This window comes from Monodon monoceros, unplaced genomic scaffold, assembly GCF_005190385.1.
Source record: "Monodon monoceros isolate NGI ecotype Baffin Bay Population unplaced genomic scaffold, NGI_Narwhal_1 Super_Scaffold_11, whole genome shotgun sequence".
Taxonomy (NCBI): Eukaryota; Metazoa; Chordata; class Mammalia; order Artiodactyla; family Monodontidae; genus Monodon; species Monodon monoceros.
In genome coordinates, this window is record NW_021703767.1 from 45,090,587 (window position 1) to 45,113,813 (window position 23,227).

The 23,227-nt window shown below is 34.8% G+C and overlaps 1 protein-coding gene across 2 annotated transcripts in view; it reads left to right on the forward strand.

Annotated features, from left to right (window-relative positions):
- EPHA6 (EPH receptor A6) overlaps positions 1-23,227 on the forward strand; it is an 852,855-nt gene that overhangs the window by 430,874 nt on the left and 398,754 nt on the right. The window lies entirely within an intron of this gene.

A 23,227-nucleotide genomic window follows, 5' to 3' on the forward strand; every position in this document is an offset into this window, starting at 1 on the left:
CCCTAAATTATATGTGTAAACTCTACCCTTATCTCTGGCTAATTCTGTAACTGTATATATGTGGGACATATTCTAACAGCCATGCTAAGGCAAAAAGAACTATTCTGTGATTTCAAATGATGCCCACCAAAAAAGAGAGTTTGCAGTTCAAATTAGGTCAAGTTATCTACTTCAAAAAATAATAATAATAATCAGTACGTTCAAAGAAACAAAACAGAATACAGAGCCTTACAGTGTATTATTCACAATGCCTGGGTTGCAATCCAAAGTTACCTGACATACAAAGAAATGGGAAAATGTAGGGACTTCCCTGGTGATCCAGTGGTTAAGAATCTGCCTTCCAATGCAGGGCACGTGGGATCAATCCCTGGTCAGGGAACTAAGATCCCACATGCCACAGGGAAACTAAGCCTGCGTGCTCTAGAGCCCATGCGCCACAACTAGAGAGCCCGCACTCTGTAACTACTGAGCCTGCATGCTCTAGAGCCCACACGTCACAAATAGAGAGAAGCCTGCTCACCACAACGAAGAGCCCACGCACCGCTAAGAAGGGTCCTGCATGCTGCAACGTAGATCCCACGTGCCACAACTAAGACCCAACGCAGCCAACTAAACAAATATTTTTAAAAATTTCCTTTACAAAAAATGAAATAGGAAAATGTAGCTCAAACAAGAAAAAATACGACTAATGGAGACATTCTAAAATGACCCAGATTTTGAAATTAACAGATAAGCATTTTAATGCTATTATTATAACTATGTTCAAGAAAATAAAAAGAACCCAATAGAAATTATAGGACAGAAAAATAAAATATATGAATTTGGAAATTCACTGGATGGATTTAACAGAAGATTGGAAAAGACAGAAGAGTTAGTGAACTTGAAAATAGATCAATAGATATTGTTCCAATCTGAAGAACAGAAAAAATATATATAAATTTTTAAAAGGACAGGTGCCTCAGAACCCATGGGGTGATATAAAAAGTATATTTGAATCTTGGGAGAAGAGAAAGATAATAGGACAGAAATAAATTGAAAAACTAAAGTCAAAAAAATCCACCAAATTAGGCAAAAAACAAATTTACAGATTCAAGATTATCAACAAACTCCTAGCAGAATAAATACAAAGAAATCCAATCCTTGACACATTATAGTCAAACTATTTCCAAAAAAGTAGAAAATCTTGGAACCACTGGAGAAAATATGTTGGGCTGTAAATCAAGTGTCAATACATTTAGGTGGATTGAAATAATGTAGCAGATATTCTCTGACTAAAGTGGAACTAAATTAAAAATCAATAGCAATGAGATACTCAGAAAAAATTAATTATATGGAAATCATACAACACTCTTCAAGTAATCCAAAGAAGAAATATCAAGGGACTTGCAAAATATTTGGAAATGAATACAGGCATATCTTGGAGATATTGCAGGTTTGGTTTCAGACGATCACAACAAAATGAATATCACAATAAAGTGAGTCACATGAATTTTTTGGTTTTCCAGAGCAATTAAAAGTTATTTTTATACTATACTGTAGTATATTGTGTGCAGTAGCATAATGTCTAAAAAAATGTACATGTCTTGATTAAAAAACACTTTATTGCTAAAAAATGCTAACCATCATAAGACCCTTCATCAAGTCATAATCTTTTTGCTGGTGGAGGGTCTTGCCTTGATGTTGATGGCTGCTGAGTGATTAGGGTAAGTGGTTGCTGAAGGCTGAGGTAGCTGTGGTAATTTATTAAAATAAGATAAAGATGAATTTTGCTACATCAATTGACTTTTCATTTCATGAGCAATTTCTCTAGAATATGCAATGCTGTTTGATAGCATTTTACCCACAGTAAAACTTCTTTCAGAATTGGAGTCAATCCTCTCAAATCCTGCCATGACTTTAAGAAGTAATTTTATATAATATTCTAAAGCCTTTGTTGTCATTCAACAATCCTTACAACATCTTCACCAGGAGTAGATTCTATCTCAAGAAATCACTTTCTTTGCTCATCCATAAGAAGCAACTCCTCATCCATTGAAGTTTTACCATGAGATAATAGCAGTTTGGTCTCATCTTCAGGATCCACTTCTAATTCTAGTTCTCTTGCTATTTCTACCACATCTGCAGCTACTCCTTCCATTGAAGTCTTGGACCCCCCAATGTCATCCATGAGGGTTGAAATCAACTTCTTCCAAACTCCTATTAATGTTTGATATTTTTACCTCTTCCCATGAATCGATAATGTTCTTAATGGCATCTAGATAGTAAATTCTCTTCAGAAGGTTTTCAATTTACTTTGGCCATATCCATCAGAGTAATCACTATCTATGGAGCTATAGCCTTACGAAATATATTTCTTAAATAAAAAGACTTAAAAATTGAAATTATTCCTTGATCCATGGGCTGCAGAATAGATGTTGTGTCAGCATGGAAACAACATTAATCTTGTTGTATGTCTCTATCAGAGCTCCTAGGTGAACAGATGTATTGTCAATGAGCAGTAATATTTTGAAAGGAACCTTTTTTTTCTGGGCAGTAGGTCTCAACAGTGGGCATAAAATATTCAGTAAATCATGTTATAAACAGATGTGCTGTCGTCCAGCCTTTGTTGTTCCATTTATATATCACAGGCAGAGTAGATTTAGCATAATCCTTAAGGGCGCTAGGATTTTCATAATGGTGAATGGGTATTAGCTTCAACTTAAAAGTCACAAGCTGCATTAGCCCCTAATAAGAGAGTCAGCCTGTCCTTTGAAGTTTTGAATCCAGGCACTGACTTCTCCTGTCTAGTTATGAAAGTCCTAGATGGCATCTTCTTCCGATATAAGGCTTGTCTACATTGAAAGTACTTTGTCTGGTGTGGCTAGCTTCATTTATTATCTTAGCTTGATTTTCTGGATAACTTGCTGTAGTTTCTACAACAGCGCTTACTGCTTCACCTTGCACTTTTATGATTTAGAGATAGCTTCTTTCCTTAAACCTCATGAACCAACCTCTGCTGGCTTCAAACATTTCTTCAGCGGCTTCTTCACCTTTCTCAGCCTTTATAGAATTGAAGAGAGTTAGGGCCTTGCTCTTGATTAGGCTTTGGCTTAAGAGAATGTTGTGGCTAGTTTGATCTTCTATCCAGATCACTAAAACTTTCTCCATATCAGCAATAAGTCTGTTTCGCTTATCATTGTGTGTTCACTGGAGTGGCTGTTCTAATTCCCTTCAAGAGGTTTTTCTTCCATTCGCAACTTAGCTAACTGCTTGGGGCAAGGGGCCTAGCTTTCAGCTTATCTTTGATTTTGACTTGGCTTCCTCATTAAGCTTAGTCATTTCTAGCTTTTGATTTGAAATGAGAGATGTGACCCTTCGTTTCACTTGAACACTTAGAGGGCATTGTAGGGTCCTTAACTGTCCTAATTCCTATAATGTTGTGTCTCAGAGAATAGGGAGGCCTGAGGAGAGGGAGAGAGATGGGGAAACAGCCAGTCAGTGGAGCAGTCAGAACACACACAACATTTATTAAGTTTGCTGTGTTATATGGGCACAGTTTGTGACACCCCAAAACAATTACAATAGCAACATGAAAGATCACTGATTGCAGATCACCATCATAAATACAATGATAATTTAAAAGTTTGAAACATTGGGAAAATTACCAAATGTGCCACTGACACACAAAGTGAGGAAAAGATTTTTCAAAAATGGCACCGACTTGCTCAACACAGGGTGGACACAGACCTTCAGTTTGTGAAAAATACAATATCTGAGAAGTGCAATAAAGTGAAGCACAATAAAACAAGGTGTGCTTGTAATTGAAACACATCAAAGCAAAATTTGTGGGATACAACTAAATGGCTTAGAGGGAAATGTGGAGTTTTTAATTGGTTATAGTATAAAAGAAGAAATGTCCAAATCAATCACTTAAAGTTAAGAAGCTAGAAAAAGATGATCAAAATAAAACCAATGCAGGTACAAAGAAGGAACAATAAAGTTAAGAGCAGAAATCAATGAAATAGAAAGTAGGCACACAATACAGAATATTTACAGAGCCAAAACTAGTTCTTTGAAAAAATCAACAAAGTTGATACACCACTCACAAGACAGAGAATAAGAGAGAGAGAAAACACAAATTAACAACATCATGAATGAAAGAGGTATTATCACTATGAATCTAATAAAAAGATAATAACAAGGGAGTAATATGAGCAACTTTACACCAACTACCTTCAACAATTTAGCTGAAATGGAGCAATATGTGAAAAATTAGGCAGTTAACAGGGGACTAGGTATGCAAATATCAAAGAATGAGGGTAAAACAGATGTTCAGATGCCCAGGTACGGAAAACACAGAAAAGAGAAAAAAGAAAAACAAAACAAAACCTCAGCAACTAAATTGAGAGCATGAGAAAAAGCTAAAATGTTGTTAGCTATTTTCTGTATTGGAGAGAACTAATTTTTAATTCTTGCTGGTAGAATCCACAGGTATAAACAGAAGAAAGGGAGCTGCCTTGAGGAAAACTCTCTTGGAAAGTAAAGAGTTCCTGTTACCCTCAAGTATGTGACCATCCTTTAGTTAAATAGGAATTTTGATTATATGGTCAGAGCTGATTTGACTGAAACCCCATTGAGTTAAAGATGAAAAACTGTAGGAAATAAAACTTTCTCCATAAAAACCCAGAATAACTATTAAGAAGCTATGTAAATAGTACTTCACTACATATAAGGACCAGTTCTACAAAATTCTGCATTTATTTCTGGGTATGTGATCTTTTATTTTCTGTAATTCTTTTCTTTAATCTTTATTTTTTTATTGAAGTATAGGTGATTTACAATGTTGTGTTAGTTTCAGGTGTACAGCAAAGTGACTCAATTACACATACATATATAGCTAATCTTTTTGCAGATTATTTTCCCATATAGGTTATTACAGAATACTAAGTAGAGTTCCCTGTACTATACAGTAGGTATTTGTTGGTTATCTATTTTGTATATAGTAATATGTATATGTTAATCCCAAACTCCTGATTTATCCTTCCCCCCTTCCCCTTTGGTAACCATAAATGTGTTTTCTATGTCTGTGGGTCTATTTCTGTTTTGTATATAAGTTCATTTGTATCATTTTGTTGGATTCCAGATAGAAACGATATCATATGATATTTGTCTTTCTCTGTCTGCCTTACTTCACTTAGTATGATAATCTCTAGGTCTATCCATGTTGCTGCAAATGGCATTACTTCATTCTTTTTTATGGCTGAGTAATATTTCACTGTGTATATATACCATATCTTCTTTATCCATTTATCTGTCGATGGATACTTAGTTTGATTCCACATTTTAGCTATTGTAAATAGTGCCACAGTGAACATTGGGGTGCATGTATCTTTTTGGTTTATGGTTTTCTCCTGATACATGCTCAGGAGGGGGATTGCAGGATCATATGGTAGCTCTCTTTTTAATTTTGTAAGGAACCTTCATACTGTTTTCCATAGTGGCTTCACCATTTTACATTCCCACCAACAGTATAGGAGGGTTCCTTTTTCTCCATACCTTCTCCAACATTTACTTGTAGACTTTTTTGATGATGGCCATTCTGACTGGCGTGAGGTGATACTTCACTGTAGTTTTGATTTGCATTTCTCTAATAATTAGCGATGGTGAGCATCTTTTCAAGTGCCTTTTGGCCAACGGTGTGTCTTCTTTGGAGAAATGTCTATTTAGATCTGCCCATTTTTTGATTGGGTTGTTTGTTTGTTTTTGCATTGAGCTGTATGAGCTGTTTGTATATTTTGGAGATTAATCCCTTGTCGGTTGCATCATTTGCAAATATTTCCTCCCTTTGTAATTCTTTTATTAGTTTTCTAGGCTACATAACAAATTACCACAAATTTAGCAGCTTAAAACAATACCTGTTTATTTTGTCAGCGTTTCTGTGGGTCAGGAGTCCAGGCACGGCTTAGCTATGTCCTCTGCTTAGTGTCTCACAAGGTTGAAGTCAAGGTGTTGGCTGAGCTGTGTTCCTTTTCTAGGAAGATTATGACATCATGAATTTTGCTCTGCATTACTTAACTGAATTAGTTAACTGCATTAACTCAAACTGCACTTGAGAAAATATAATTTATTTACAAGGTAATATATGTAACTCTAAATGAGGTTGGAGGAATCAGCTACACAGGGCAAAATCTCAGATAGTATAATTTATAGTGTAAGGAGAGAAGTGATTAAGTAAGCAAAGAATAACAATTAAGTAAGCAAAGAATAACAATTTACTTGTCAATAATAATTTAACAATTTACTTGTCAATAACAATTAAGTAAGCAAAGAATAACAATTTACTTGTCAATCTTTAGTATCTCACCTTACACATGCTCTGACTACTTAGCTAGTGACCCCACTAAAACGCTTCCATGTATGCTTATGTTGGCCCTATTAGCTCAATGAAGCTCACTAAGGAAAGTGTCTCTGTAGGAGACATTACTCAGCTCCCTTCCATCAATAAGATGTGCCCTTTTGAGTTGTTTTCTCAATAGCGTAATTGTGATGCACGATGCTGAGTCTTCTGTCCGATAGGGAGCAAGGATTGCTTTGTTGTTATACATCTAGTAGGAGCCTCATTGTTTTTCTCTGTGAATAGCACAAAAATTTCATAGGTGCATCATTTTTGGCACAAACTAGGCAGTTTGCCTTATTAATGTGCACACCTAGAGTTGCAGTAACTATCAGTAAGAAACTGTGTTAAATAAATGACTTTGGTTTTTCCCCTGCTAGGCTCTAATAGCATCCCCAAAGTAATCTTGGTCTAACAGCTTGAGTCTTTTGCAAAAGCGATCAAGTGATCAATTCTTTTGGACACTAAGGGGTAAACTTCAGCTCTGTGCAGAATGCCAGGTGCAAGAGCAGTTGCCGTGAATAGCAGCAGAAATTTAATATGAGTCATGCAATTTAGCATGGGTACCTACTAACAAAATTTTTTAAGTCATTGTACCAGGTCTGAAAGAAATGAGGAAGTGAGCCTAACAGAAATTAGGCAGTTGATCTAAAAATATGTTTTTATTCATTCAGAAAATATTTCTTAAACATCTAACATTTGCCAGGCTGTGCTAGGTACTGAAGATAAAGCAATAAATAAGGTTGATGTGGTCATTGCTTGCATCAAAAGTACATTTTGGTAAAGGAGTGAGATAAATACAGACAAAAATCATCATTTAATTACAATTTGATGGGAACTGTGATACAATAGAATATTTCAATGTGCATGAGAGCAAATAAGTTGGAGATTTAGATGTGTCTCATTTTCACAGAAATTAATGCTTCTGAATAACTTAAACCATTGAGTTTGATAAAGATTTATGTATATAATGTTATTATTCAGTATTGTCAATCAGTATATTTTTGAGCACACCCACATGTATTTTTAAAAGAATTCCTTTAGGGCTTCCCTGGTGGCGCAGTGGTTGAGAGTTCGCCTGCCGATGCAGGGGACACGGGTTCGTGCCCCAATCCGGGAAGATCCCACATGCCGCGGAGCGGCTGGGCCCGTGAGCCATGGCCTCTAGGCCTGCGCGTCCGGAGCCTGTGCTCCACAATGGGAGAGGCCACAACAGTGAGAGGCCCGCGTACCACAAAAAAAAAAAAAAAAAAAAAAAAAAAAAGAATTCCTTTAAACCATATATCTATGATAAAATCACAATATGTTATACCTCAAAAGTCTTTGTTATTACAAATAAAACCCTTCACATTTAATGTTTATAACTCAGAAAATGAGAAAGCTAAATTTTTATAGCACTTAATTATCATTTTACATTTATTATTTATTTAAATATTTTTAAGCCAAATAGTAATTTAGGAATGTGATTTGTATATCATGTTTATGGGCTAATAAGCCAATATTTCATTTTTACCATTTCTGATTTTTTAAAATATTTTGTAACCTTATTATATTGTGTTCATTTTATTTAAAGGAGTTTTATCTGGGCATTTGAAAAATATGGGTATACCTTGTTTCATGATATTTTATGAAAAATACAGCAACAAGAACCCTATGGGTTAATTGAATCCACAGTCAAGCATTCACACGTTAATTAACTTGAAAAAAAAGTCTATTGAAGTATGCAAACCACCAAGTCAAGGTGTCAATTTCATTTTAATTTTAATCAGATCATCCAATCTGTGAAGGTACTTATGGTCCTAGTTCGTAAAGTAGAAGGATGTGTGGAAGTTCATTAAGATTGCTGTAAAGCTTCCAGAAAAAGAACAAAACCTGTGTTTGAAATGGAAGTAATTTAATTACTTACTTACAGAATTCAAGAAGAATTCACTGTGGTTATACTTTGTAGATTTTTTTTGTGTGAGTATAATTTATTTAGTCTAGGAAGTAATTTGGAGATGTTGAGTCTAAGGTTAACAGTTCTCTACAGACAATAGCAGTTCTTAAACTGGTTCTGGGTACTTTAGTAGAAGATATCAAAAGCCATAAATACCCCATATTGCCCCTGAAATATATATCAGAAAAGTCTCAGGTACAACAAAGACAAAAATAAATTATTTCTGTAGGTTATTCAAGCTTATATTTTTTTCTAAAATTATAACAAACTTTTAAGCACCAAATTGAAATGTGAGTTTGTGGAACAATCATTGGCCTGGGAATCAGGATACCAGGGTTTGTATTTCATTATAAAATAATGGAGTAGGTTAAAAATTAACCTCAAGACTCTTCTAGCGTGATGTTCTGCAGTCCACAGTGGGCATACAAACTTGTTTTTTTCTTTTTTGATCCTCATTCATTTTACTCATTTTAAAAGCCCTGAATTAGCAATGGAAAACAGTATGACAGTTTTCTAAAATTAAAAATAGAATTACCATGTGATCCAGCAATTCCACTTCTAGATATATACCCAAAAGAATTGAAAGCGGGGACACTAACATGTTTGTATACCCATGTTCTCAGCAGCATTATTCACAGAAGCCAAAAGGTAGAAACAACAGAAGTGTTCATCAGCGAATGAACAGATAAACAAAATGTGGTCTATATATACAATAGAATAGTATTCAGCCTTACAACAGAAAGAAATTCTGATACATGCCACATCATGGATGAATCTTGAGGACATTATGCTAAATGAAATAAGCTATGACAAAAAAGCAAATACTGAGTTATCCTACTTACATGAGGTACCTAGAGTATTCAAATTCAAAGAGATAAAAAGTAGAATGGTGGTTTCCAGGAGCTGGAAAAGGGGAGAATGGGGAAGTAACTCTTTAATTGGCACATATTTTCAGCTTGAGTAGATGAAAAGAAGATGAAAGAAGATGGATGGTGATAATGGTGGCACAGCAGCATGAATGTAGTTAATGTCACTGAACTGTACATTTTTAAATGGTTAAAATAGTAGATTTTATGTTACGTGCATTTTACTACAATTTTTAAAAAGTCCTGAATTGATGGAAAATTTTTGAGAAAAATTATGAGGACAATTATGAAAAATTCTAATATCCAGCATTATTCTTTGGGGAGATTGTATTTTAGTATGATAGACCCTGTTAGTGTTACCTGAACCAATTCTTTTGGAATCTAGTCTTCTTCCTCTCACAGTTGGCCTAAACAGTAGTTTTCTCCCACTCTGTTTTAAGTATTTCAGGAGGCATCAAGAAGACATCCACATCTGAGATGTAGGAAAGAATAAGATGTGGGACTATTTTTCACGTGATAGAGTTCCTTAGATTTATGCCACAACCAGCAAAATTTCAAAGAAAGAAGCCAATCTTCATGATTAGGATCATGTTTTAAAGAAAATGCAAAACAGTTACAAATTAAAAAAATTTATTTCTGTGCAACTCTGGAGCCTTGAATATATAAGAATATTGATTTACACCAGCAACTGATAATTATTTGCCCTTAGCAGAATCAAGAGGCACTAATTCCTTTTTAAAAATGCCTTTTTAAATAATATATAATTTATTTTGGAATTTGCTGTTTAATTTTGAAAGTAAGTGGGCCTGATTTTCTGGAAAATCACTTCAAAAAATTAATGAAGCACAAATTGAAGACTTGAGTTTGGGATGTCCATCTTAAACAATCATGAGCAACCTTCCCACTCCAAGAAAATACCTTCTCTCAGGTCAGGTTGATATTGGCTGGTATAGAAGGAGAAGTTAACATGTTTAGATTTCAAAGAGTTCTACTGAATACAAAGAAAAAGAGAAAGTTATATGTTAACAAAACAAGATCTTATCAATATCTCAAAAACTAGAGCTACTTTACCAAGACCTTAATGTGTAGAATGTATTCATGGAAAATATATTTAAAATGTAGATATATTCATTTTATAGCAATTTGAAAGACAAATGATTGTTTCTTACATTTTGTGTTAAAAATCATAAAATAAGATGTCAGTATTTCATGTCATCAGATATTTATTGAGCACATTATTTACCAAGAAATTAGCTTATTCTAGGCATGCAAATCTGCATAAGCTAGACACTGTCTTAGACACCATCAAAGGACATAAGCTGTTAAGAAGTGTGATATCTTCAGGACACCACAAGATTCTGTAGGAACAGACAGAAGGGAAAACTAATCCAGTCTAGTGATGTCCACAAATTTTTCCAGAAGAGTTAAATCTAAGCATAAACCTTACAAAAATGATTAAGGTTTGACTGTAAAAACTAATAAAAGGTAGGGAGGTGGGTGGTTAAAGGTATTAAGGAATAGAAAAGCGGTATCTGCCTTAAAATCCATAATCTAATATGTATATGTAAAAACAAAGCTTGTTTAATATTTATTTAGAACTGCTAAAATATGATATTGAGTTTACTTAGAGACATTTTAAAGAATTTTAAAGATATTCCTTTATTTGGACTAAAGAAATATTCCAAAGCAGTTGACAGCTCAGCAGTAGGTGAGCCTCAGGTTCTATAATGTTCTATTTTATTCTAAACACTACCCTGTCACATTTTGAATATTATGATAGAAAAAAATTATAGAGACATTTTAATAGATTATATTTTTCACTCCTCTATTTCCAATAGTGGACAGTAGCTCCCTCCTATATTCCTGTGGTTTTCCTATAAAGAATCCATGGCTGAATTTAAGTAGAAGGTTGTTTGGGGGTTGTTTGGTTTGGTTGTGGTTGTGGTTTTTTGTTTTTCCCCTGTAAGCTCTGTTCTGTTTTAATCATCCTCAGATAAGGGGGTTTATTTTGTTTTGCTCTTCTACAACTACGTTCTGTAAAATAAAAAAGAATCCCACTCTGTGGGGAGTAAGATTCATTCACTCAATGGCATAAAACTCTCAATTGCTACAATCTGGATTCAAAACCCACCATCAGCATTTCTCTCTCACAATATTACGGAAAGATACTGAAACTTCAGCAGGCTCTCTCTAAATCAGCCTGAGAAAATTCAGTATGGGATTGTTGTTTTGGCTTATCTTGAAAGGCCACATTGATCTAAGGCCTTTCTAACTATAGAAACTCCACATTGTGATGTATTGATCCCTTGTATTTCCATCTAAATCTAGATATTTCCGTTTTCCTGGTCTTTCTATATTCTAGGCAGTTTATTCTCTTGTATATTAATAAGAACAATATACTAGGTATAGCACTTTTATTAATTCGTTAATTAATTCAACAAATATTTATTCAACACCTACTGTGTACCAGGCAGCATTTGCTGGTCTGTCATCAGTGCACTAAATAAATCCAGTAGGCAACAGTTTAAAATTTTCCAGTGATGGGATATTTAAAGTGGTAGAGTCCTCTTTTAAAATTAAGCATTGGATTGAATCATTTAGATAACTAATGGAGAAGGTCCTATGTTCATATGTACATGTGTGGAAATGCTGTTTTTGAACAAGTTTATTGTTAATAGAACAATCTAAGGCTGAAATTAATAACACACCAGCATAGAATATGCCACTACTTTTTTCTCACTACCCTGTAAAAACAAAGAGTGGGGATAAGCAATAACCAGACATGAGAGTAAGCAAATCCAACAAAAAGTGTATGTTTGGAAAAAGTAAACAAATTAATAAACTGTGATTATATAATTATGTAGAATATAAAAACTATTTTATTGTAAGTCAGAAAACTTGGGTCATGTACTACCTCTCATCATTGTTTAAAAACTATGGCCTTGAATTCCATGAGTTCATTGAACTTCACTTCTGTCACTGTAAAATAAAAATAATAAGAGCTGGCATTTACTAAGCACTTCACTGAGTCCTCACAACACCCTAGGAGGAGGTATCATTACTATTCCCTTTCTGAAGATGAAGAATGATGGTATGTAAATTAGAAACTTGGCCAAGGTAACACAGTCAATGAGTGGAGACTGAGATTTGAACCCGGGAAGTCTTGCTCTAGAACCCATGGCTATGAACCTGTGAGTGCTTTTATAAGGCCACGCATGAAGTAATAAAAATGAAAGAGCTTTATAATCTATTGTGCTAAAAACACTAATCTATGATAATATTATTATTAAAGTGTGAATGATTAACACATTGCCTGTTTTGTGTGTGTGTGTGTGAACTCATCTTTAAAGTAAACAGAGAGTAAGTTAACCTCTCAGATCAGCTAAAACAGGTCACATGCTCAGACTTGATCTTCTAAGACACTGTATGGGACAGCAGTGAGGAAAGTAAGGTCCTAGCATTTACTTCCCTGGCTCTCTTCCTGCAATGTTATTTCTGGCCTGCTGTGTCCCTGAATAGTGGGTCACTGCTCCTTTCCAGGCAACTTCTCTTTCTGACTTTCCTTTGGTTTTCTGCTTAACTGCCTAATCCATCCCATTAGACCCAAACACAGTAACAGTTGCTTTTTGGTTTGGGGCTTTCGTTTGTTTCTAGCTCCCCATTATCCCTGTAGTTCCCCTACACTCTTCTCACACCTTTGTAAGCAGCCCCTTTTATCAAATCTTCCAAAATTATCCCAGTTTGAGTGTACCATCTGGTTCCTGTTGGTAACATAATTGGTATGGTATACTGGCTATTAGGAGGCATTTGGGGGGGCTTTCAGATAACACTGGCAGGTTAATACAACTACTAAGTAAAACATCTATGTTAAATAAGAGTAGCAATAAAAATATTACAGTGAAAAATCTATCTCCACTTTAGATATAGTCTCTTAAAATAATTAGTACATTTAAAATGCACAAGACCAAAAACAAAAAGCAATGTAGCATGCCTGTGCATAACCAGAGCCTGACTGTGATTTTTTTTTCTAATGTACTTTCTTATGTAACATAGCATTACTTTCACACTTCTTAAATAATTCATATATACCTTTGCAAGTTCAACATGCTGACTTCAAAGCTCAAAATTTACATATTCTTTGTTTGACAACATTACCATATGTTGGTAAACACTGAACTCATCTGGAACATTTTAAGCCTTTTCCTAATAATATTGGAATAATGTTGGAAAGAATCAAATCAGAAACTGCCTATTTTTCTGAGACAAATGTCAGTTAATCACAGCCTGAAGGCACATTTTAATTTCTGTCTATTGTCCTCATATATTTTATTAGTAGTAAAAGGAAAACATACTAGTATACATTGACAGATTAAAATGAGAGACTATATCGTATCTGCTTCTATTAAAATACAGTGTATGGATAGTTCTGAAACATTTACACATATATATGTATACATACACATATATAAATCAGAATAAGTCAACAATACTTCAATATGTATAAATTTACTTAATTTGAAAATATAAATGCCTATGTAAAGATAAGTAGCATTTTTATTTTCATGAACAATATTTCATAACTAATAGATTTTCTTTTTTACCTTATAAACCTTATATACTAGTCAAAGGTAATAATTATTGAATTTATATTTGCTACATTTTTATTTGTTGAAGAATTCAGCCTGTTTCAGTGGTAGTATGTTTTCAGAATGAATGAAATGAATTATAAAAGAAAAATTTTTTTAAGTTTTCCACATTCCAACTTCATTTGTCTGTTAACGTCTTTAAAAATCTCTATAGAGGCATACAAGTAAGCATGCATTCACTCATTCTTTGAACATAGGGGTATTAGGTGCTTATTATTTGCCAGGCACAACCCAGGCGCTTGGGATAATTATCGCTATATTTGGGTGGGGAAAACATACAATAAATGAGTAAATAAATGAATAAACATTTACTCGTTGTGATTACTACTGTAAGGGAAAAACATGTAAGGTTTTTCTGTAAGGTTGCTATGAAAGATAAGTTGACCTATTTTGGATACAGAGGTCAAAGAAAGTCTCTTTAAAGAATTGACACTTAAACTGTTATCTGAAGAATCAGAATAAGCCAGCATGTGAACAGTGTTCTAGAAACAAGAAAAAAGCAGATGGCTCTGAGCTGAGAAAAGAATTGTCCATGTTTTGACAGAGGACGTTTGTAGCTGGACTATAGTGAATGAGAGAGCAAAGCCTCATGATAGAATGATGGAATTTTGGCTTCCTAGGAGTCAGAGCATGCAGGTGAGAAGTTTGGATTATATTTTGTTATTTTTGTAAGACATTGAAAGTTTTCAAACCGGAGGTGGCATTACCTGAATTACCTCTTCAAAAGAGTGTCTGGCTGCAGTGTGGGGAAGGGATTGATGAGGCCAAGAGTGAAAGGAAAGAAATAAAAAAACTTTTTCATTAGATCAGGCAAGAAATAAAGGTGGTTTGGACTGGTTTGGTGCCAATGGAAATGGAGAAAAGTGAATAGAGTCAAGGTATATTTTTAAAGTAAAGCTGGCAGGGTTTGCTGATGATTGTTTAGTGTATATGGGGGATCAAGGAACAGGAGGAATCATGGTTGACTTTCAAGTTTCTGTCTTTAGCACCTGCGTAAATGGTGGTTCCAATTACTGATATGGGCAAGACTAGGGACCATCAGATAATGACCAACCTGGCTTAGGTGGCTGGCATCAGCTTTTTGCCTTAAATTCAATATGATCTTCATTTTTTTTTAGAAGATGTTGGGGGTAGGAGTTTATTAATTTATTTATTTTTGCTGTGTTGGGTCTTCATTTCTGTGCGAGGGCTTTCTCTAGTTGTGGCAAGCGGGGGCCACTCTTCATCGCAGTGTGTGGGCCTCTCACTACCACGGCCTCTTGTTGCGGAGCACAGGCTCCAGACGCCCAGGCTCAACAGCTGTGGCTCACGGGCCCAGTTGCTCCGCGGCATGTGGGATTCTCTCAGACCAGGGCTCGAACCCGCGTTCCCTGCATTAGCAGGCAGATTCCCAACCACTGTGCCACCAGTGAAGCCCCTATGATTTTCATTTTGATTTCCATTCCTTGCTCCTTAGACCTCCTTGTTTTATGCGACCTATGAGTCCTACTGATTGACACGGTAATACATTTCATAGCCAGAATTTAATTTCTGTCTTTAAAACGTTTATATACTAATAATCAATATATGCCTTTCCTATGTTTTGCTGGTTGTAAATAATATCTAGAGTGACAGCCCTAGTTATTTACCATATTTTGCAGTATGCTACTTTTATTTTCAGACTGCTAATATACAACAACAAGCTACCAGGTGAAAAAGAAATCAAATTTATCAATCTTCTATTCTCTCCATAAGGACAGTAGCTTTATGAAAGCAGGGACCATATATACCATTTTAGTCCCTACAGTGCCTAACAATAAAAAACAAATAATGGTTGATTTGGAATTGACAGCAAAGCATTAGAGTGATCCCTTCACCCTCCACCACCCCCTATTTTCAGTCGTATGGCATTTGCCGCTGCTGTGGTAGCAAACTCAGCCAAATTGAGACTTGGCACCTATAATATACTACTTGTGATGACAGATGCACGAATAGAGACTTGATGCTTCCATTTATGAAGAAGATGATCTGATTCTGCCAAGGAATACTTTCCAACTCAAAACTCTCAATGTTTCTAAAAATTAGCACAGGAAGAAATATTAATAATAGTCTTCATTCATTCATTTATTCATTCATCTAGCATATAAGAATGCTGACTGGGCTTCCCTGGTGGCACAGTGATTGGGAGTCCGCCTGCCGATGCAGGGGACATGGGTTCGTGCCCCGGTCCGGGAAGATCCCACATGCCGCGGAGCGGCTGGGCCCGTGAGCCATGGCCGCTGAGCCTGCGCATCTGGAGCCTGTGCTCCGCAACGGGAGAGGCCATAACATTGAGAGGCCCGCGTACCGCAAAAAAAAAAAAAAAAAAAGACACACACACACACAAAAGAATGCTGACTATGCGCCAGTCTTAGGAATATAAATGTGAATAAAAGAAAATTCCTGACCCCAAACAGTTCATAGTATAACAAGGAAAATGTATAGTCCTGACATACTTGTCTGCTACTTTTTTTTCTGCCACTCTATAGTGCTGCTATGTTATGCCTATATTCAGCAAGTTAGATGTACTTAGTCATTTGCATACCATGTAAAGCCAAAGTATATAACAAATGAACTTCAGGGTTTTTGGGAGACAATATTTGTTAAAAACTAACAGATATCACGGTAATAGTTTAAATGCTATGGAATCTAAAGGAAAGGAGGAAATGTATAGTGGCTATTACATATTAAAGGGTCTTTTATTTTATGATATTTAACATGACAGTTTGCACAACTCTATACAGTATGACGAATGAACATTTTCTAATTTACTCTGTGCTAAGCATTGTGCTTTGTGTATTAAAAATGTTATCTGATTTACGTTTTTGAAGCAATACTGTAAGGATGAAGTTATAATCACCATTTTTCGGAGAGAATCTGAAGTTCAGAGAGTTTGAATAAGTTGTGCAAGATCATGTAGCTAATGAGAGATGGAACTGAGATGTAAGGCAGTCATGCCTGGAAGTGGAATGTAAGGCAATCATCTGATTTATTTCCATTGTTGGATGCTAGAGAATTATAATTCCTTCTATTTCTGGGATCATGAATAAGGGTGGGAGATGAAAAGTCTGGTCCCATCCATAGCTGAATTTTACTGTAGCTAAATATGTTTAATCCATGCAGGAAGATCCAAAATTATCTGAAGGATTCATGGGTCCTAAAGCCTTTTCATTATAAATATCAAATTCAGCATAGCATTTTAGCTAATTTGTTTTATGTGAAAGGTATATTAAGTTCAAACTTTATGTCAATTTTAAATTTGATTCTTAAAAATAAACATATAGACAAAGATGTAGGGAAATTGAAACTTTCATGCATTGTTAAGGAGCCAGTCAATTGGTATAATCTCTTTGGAGAGTAGGATGGTATGAAGATGTGTATATACTTCATACAAATGCAATTCTACTTTTATATTCACACTTTAAAGAGATTTTCACATGTGCTCAAGGAGATGTGGGCAGAGATGTTCAGTGCTGCATTGGTTTCAATAGCAATAATTTAAAAAGGACCTATAATTTTATCAATATAGGAACAAGTAAATAATTTTCAGTATAGTAATACAATGGAAAATTATACAGCAGTAAAAGTGAATGAACCAGATGTACATGTGTTGGCATAAATTTAGAAAATGAAACATTGAATTAAACGCATAATACACGTAAAATAATTCATTTTAAAAAAACTTTAAAAGCACTCCAAGCAAGATTATATCACCTTACACTACATTTCATACTATACTATATTATATATATTACAATATATAGTATTATTACATATGACAATAGTATATCATATTATGCATTTTAAGTTTATATATATGCTTATAGTAAACATAGAAGGACGTTGCAGAAAAAGATACATACCAGTAACCAGGCTAATGGTTACTTTTGGGGTAAAACACAAGAGAATTTGCTTAAGGAGATTACAAAAGAGACTCTTATTTATCTGGAAAGTTGTTTTGTTTTGTTTTTAATTACACAAAAACATATGGAAACCAAATCGTTCAAATTTCCTGTTTTTTAAAACTAGGTGGTGACATATGTTTATTCATTGTACTGTTGTCCTTTTCTCTTTGCATGTATGAAATTTCATGATAAACAGTAGGCTTGCACTTGAAATTATTTTCTTAAGAGCATTTTTGTGATTTACATTATTAAAGAGGTTTTTTAAAAGTAATTTGTACTTATGAAATATAATTTTGGAATGAATAGTATATTTCCAATCCCTCTTTGAAATGTACATTTTTATTTTAAATGGCTATAACAAAATTAAGAACAAACATTTTGGATGAGATATAGTTTTTCATCCTTTTTGGAATTTAAAAAATGCACCATGTCTCTGATCTCACATTTCAGCCTTGTGATGACAGCTTGGTCATAAAATATCAATCACAACAATAGGCTGTGGGAATAAGCTGATAATATTCCTCTTTTCCAATGAGTCAAGTAGTTGAAAAATTTGTAAGTTCCCAGCTACTGTGGTCACATCCATTTCTTTGTTAATAAGGAAAGTAAGTCATTTTAAAAGGTAAGGTAAAATTAGAATATTATTTCACAAGTCATTTACTCTTGAAGTCAGAAAATTGATCCAAGAATGGCTTGTTATTTGAATTCATCAGCCACAAAGTCAGTAACTACTCAGCCTTTTAGGAAGTAGTATCTGTAAAAAGAAATAGTGCTTTTGAATTATTATAATGCGATTTGAAAGTTAGAGATGATCATTTTTAAAAGAAAATGCCGTTTGATTCTGAACTTATCTTTTATTACCATCTTGCTTTATATCACTAAGACTTCATATATTGTAGTCAATTTAAAAAGCCATTACAACTATCTCATTTTATACCCTCATGTAACGCAAACTTTTTCTTCTCTACAAGAATGTCTTTTGCCTGTTTTTATAAAAATAAGTCAGCTGGTTTTGCTGTGTAATATTATTGAAAAATGATTTATATGAAGCATTTGTTGGATATACAGTTCTTTGAAAAATTGTTTGTTTTTTTTTTTTGAAGGTGTTATTTCACTGTTAGATCCATGGCTTTTGTTTTACACTAGAGGTAAAACTTTTCAAGGCTTTCTCAGAGACTGAAATATGTTCTCTGATTTTATTTTCCTTTACTTAGGGAAGCAATAGCTATTTGAACTCCTGTTTCTGTCAATACTTTCTATATTCTAGGTGCATTATATATCTTAAAGGACTAAAGTAAAGGTTAAGACAAGTTCCAAACCTCATATACTTCTTCACTCCTGTTTCCAAATTAATCCCTCCTTCCAGCTTCCCACTTTCACAAGTGCTTTCACAATTCTCCCAGTTGCCCAGACTCAAAACCTTTCCTCTCCTGCCCTTTTGCATCTTTCACCTTTAACATCCTCATTCTTACCTACCAATCAGGAATCAGTTTCCACAGGAACCATCCTGTTTTGGTACCTCTCATTACTACTCTTTCCCAGGCCCCCATTGCCTCAAGCCTGGGTTATTGCAACAGTCTTCTGAATGTTCTCCTTGATGCCATCTCTCTTCATCTTGACAATCCACCTACATCACTACTTTTTTTTTCTCCAATTTACATATTGAGTTTAAATATTTACTCTCTTCTCTAATGGTATTTATGACTTCTTGTTTTCTGGCTTTGGAGACTGCATAGTCTTGGTTAATATTTCTTATTAGACCTAATGTTTTTATAGAACAAATATTTATTGAACACCTACGATGTGTTAAGCTCATGCAGGCACTGGGCACACAACAGCAAGCAAGGCAAAAATGGTTCTTACTGTACCTCTTTAGTCTCACCACAAAGTAATGGGTATCTCTCATTTCCCAACAAAACCTTATACTTTCTACATACTCTGGTCATCCTGTTACATAAGCCTTTATTTTTCTCCTTGCATAATAAAAGGGAGGGTATTTTTGAAATAAGTTGTCTTAATCATTAAGCTACCCCCTCCCACTTCTGTTGTTTCTGATTTAAGATTGGTCTCTTTAGCATCACTGAGAAAATACTAGGGAGAATTCAGTGAATTCCATAATTATTAGCGTATTAAACTTTGTAGCTAAATGGTAACTTCAGCACATTTTATTCCCATAAAATTCTGCATCAGGGTGAGAAGGAGGGAGGGGCTAAGGTGGAAAAAGCTATTGAGTAAAATTTACTGAATATACATTTTCTTCTGTCTCTTATTTATTTAAGCCACAAAGCAAATTAATCAGTTTTTTATAACTATAACTATGAAGAATTAAGGGCATAGCTTATGAAAAAAGGATGATCAGTGCATATCCTAGATAATACATCTCTGCTTAATTTCCTGAGAAAATATAAGTATCATGTTAATAAATATTGTTTTTTAATATTTGAACCCTTACTACAGATATAAAATTAATGCTTGAAAAAAAATCAGTAATGTAATATTACTCAGCAGCTGAAAGGAACAAACTACTAATATTGGGTTGGCCAAAAAGTTCATTCAGGTTTTCCATAAGAGGTTATGGAAAAATCCAAACAAACTTTTTGGCCAACCCAATACATGCACCAACATGGATTAATCCCAATTTCTTTTTCTAAAAGAAAAAAAAGACATACAAAAAAGATTGCATACTGTATGATTCATTCATATAAAAACATAGAAAATGCAACCTAACCTAACCTTGAGAGAAGGTGGATCAGTAGTTGTCTGGGACAGTTGTGGGAAAGCAAGGTATTACAAATGGTGCAAAAGGAATCTTTTGCTGGTAATAAAAATATCTGGTATCTTGCTGGTTTATGGGTGTATACATATGTCAAAGCTCAAATTGTACAATGTAAATGTATACAATTAATTATGTATGAGGCATACAATAGTGAGGGGAAAACATTAGATTTTAATATTTCACTGTTATAATAATAGAGATACCAAGACAAATACAATCCATATTTTTCCCCCAAAGGTACTAATTTTAGTAAAACTTAGGCATGGAATTACTTTAGAAAGATAAACTGACCTACATGTGGAAGTGTTCAGAATGAAATAAGCAGGCTCCTAGTTGGATCATCTGGCTAGTAGAACTGGTTGATCACGTGTTGCAATTTCTCTTTAAAATGTCTATAAAACAGATATAAAAACATAGTGAAAAAAGAATATTTCCAGGTGTGAAGTCAATTAGGACTAACAGCATGTTTTCAGAATCTGAAAGGATTCTCTAAATTTCTAAGGCAGAAAGAACTAGGCTGAATATGCTTACCATTGGTTTACTTTTCTGAAAGTGAAGAGAGTTTTCAGCCTTTCTTTGATTCATTTTGACAATCTCTGTCTTTTAATTGGAGCATTTAGATCATTGGCATTCAAAGCGATTATTGATATATTTGGATTATTATCTACCATATTTGTCACTGTTTTCTATTTTTTGCTTTTGTTCTTATTTTTTCTTCCATTCTTTTTCTGCCTTTCATCATTTTTAATTAAGGATTTTATGATTCTATTTTCTTTTCTTTCTTATCATATTGCTTATACTTTTTTTTTATGTTTTTTTAGTGGCTACCCTAGAGTTTGCAATAGGCATTTATAGCTAATCCAAATCTACCTTCAGATAACACTGTTGGACTCCACAAGTAGTCTGAGTACTTTATAATAACAAAATAATCCTAATTCCTCCCTCCGATCCCTTGTATCATTGTTGTCATTCATTTCACTTATATATAAGCATATTTAAGCACATATATGATACATATAAGCATATATATACATAAGATGTATACATGAGCATATATATGTGTAAGCATACATAATTGGATACATTGTTACTATCGTTATTTTGAAGAAACTTTTGTGTTAGATAATTAAGAATAAAAAAAAGTTTTAATTTTACTTCATTTATTCCTTCTTCAGTGTTCTTCCTTTTTTATGTAGATCTGAGTTTCTGAGCTATATTATTTTCTTCTCCCTAAAGAACTTCTTTTAACATCCTGAAAGGCAGGTCAACTGGCAAGAAATTTCCTCAATTTTTCTTTGTCTGAAAAAGTCATTGTTTCTCCTTCACTTTTTTTTTTCTTTTGCGGTATGCGGGCCTCTCACTGTTGTGGCCTCTCCTGTTGCAGAGCACAGGCTCTGGACGCACAGGCCCAGTGGCCATGGCTCACGGGCCTAGCTGCTCTGCGCCATGTGGGATCCTCCCAGACCAGGGCACGAACCTGTGTCCCTGCATCAGCAGGCGGCTCTCAACCACTGCGCCACCAGGGAAGCCCTCTCCTTCACTTTTGAGGGACAATTTTGCAGGGTAGAGAATTCTAGGTTGGTGGGTTTTTTTCTCTAAACACTTTAAATATTTTACTCTACTCTCTTTTTTCTTGCATGGTTTCTGAGGAGAAATCAGATGTAATTTTTGTCTTTGTTCTTCTATAGGTGAGGTGTTTTACTTTCCAATGGCTTCCTTCAGGACGTTTTCTTTACCTTTATCTTCTGTAGTTTGAAAGTGGTATGTCTAAGTGTAGTTTTTTTGACATTTACCTTCATTTCTTCCTGGATCTGTGGTTTGGTGTCTGACATTAGTTTGGGCGAATTCTCAGTCATTATTGTTTCAGATATTTCTTCTGCTTCTTCTATTTCTTCTCCTTTTGGTATTCTTCTTATACATATGCTGCACTTTTTGTAGTTTTCACACAGTCCTTGAGTATTGTTTTATCCAGCCTTTGCTGTCTTTGCTTTTCGGTTTTTAAGGTTTCTATTGGTATATCCTCTAGCTCAGAGATATTTTTCCTCAGCTGTGTCCAGTCTACCACTGAGCTCAATAAAGGCATTCTTTATTTCTGTTAGCAGTGTTTTCTCTTTCTAGCATTACTATTTATTTTATTATTTTATTTTTTTTTTGGCTGCATTGGGTCTTTGTTGCTGTGTGTGGCTTTCTCTTGTTGTGGTCAGCAGGGGTTATTCTTCATTGAGGTACACAGGTTTCTCATTGCAGTGGCTTCTCTTGTTGTGGAGCATAGGCTGTAGGGTGTGCGGGCTTCAGTAGCTGTGGCACGTGGGCTTCAGTAGTTGTGGCTCACAAGTTCTATAGCTCAGGCTCAGTAGTTGTGGAGCACAGGCTTGTTTGCTCTGCAGAATGTGGGATCTTCCCAGACCAGGAATCGAACCCATGTCCCCTGCATTGGCAGGCGGATTCTTAACCAGTGTGCCACCAGGGAAGCCCTCTAGCATTACTTTTGATTCTTTCCATCTCTCTGCTTATTTTGCCCATCTGTTCTTGCATGCTGTCTACTTTACCCTTTAAAGCCCTTATCATATTATTCATAGTTGTTTCAAATTCCTGGTCTGATAATTTTAACATCTCTCTACTGTCTAGTTCTGATGCTTGTTCTGTCTGTTCAAATTGTGGTTTTTGCCTTTCGCCATGCCACGTAATTTTTCTTAATAGATGTACA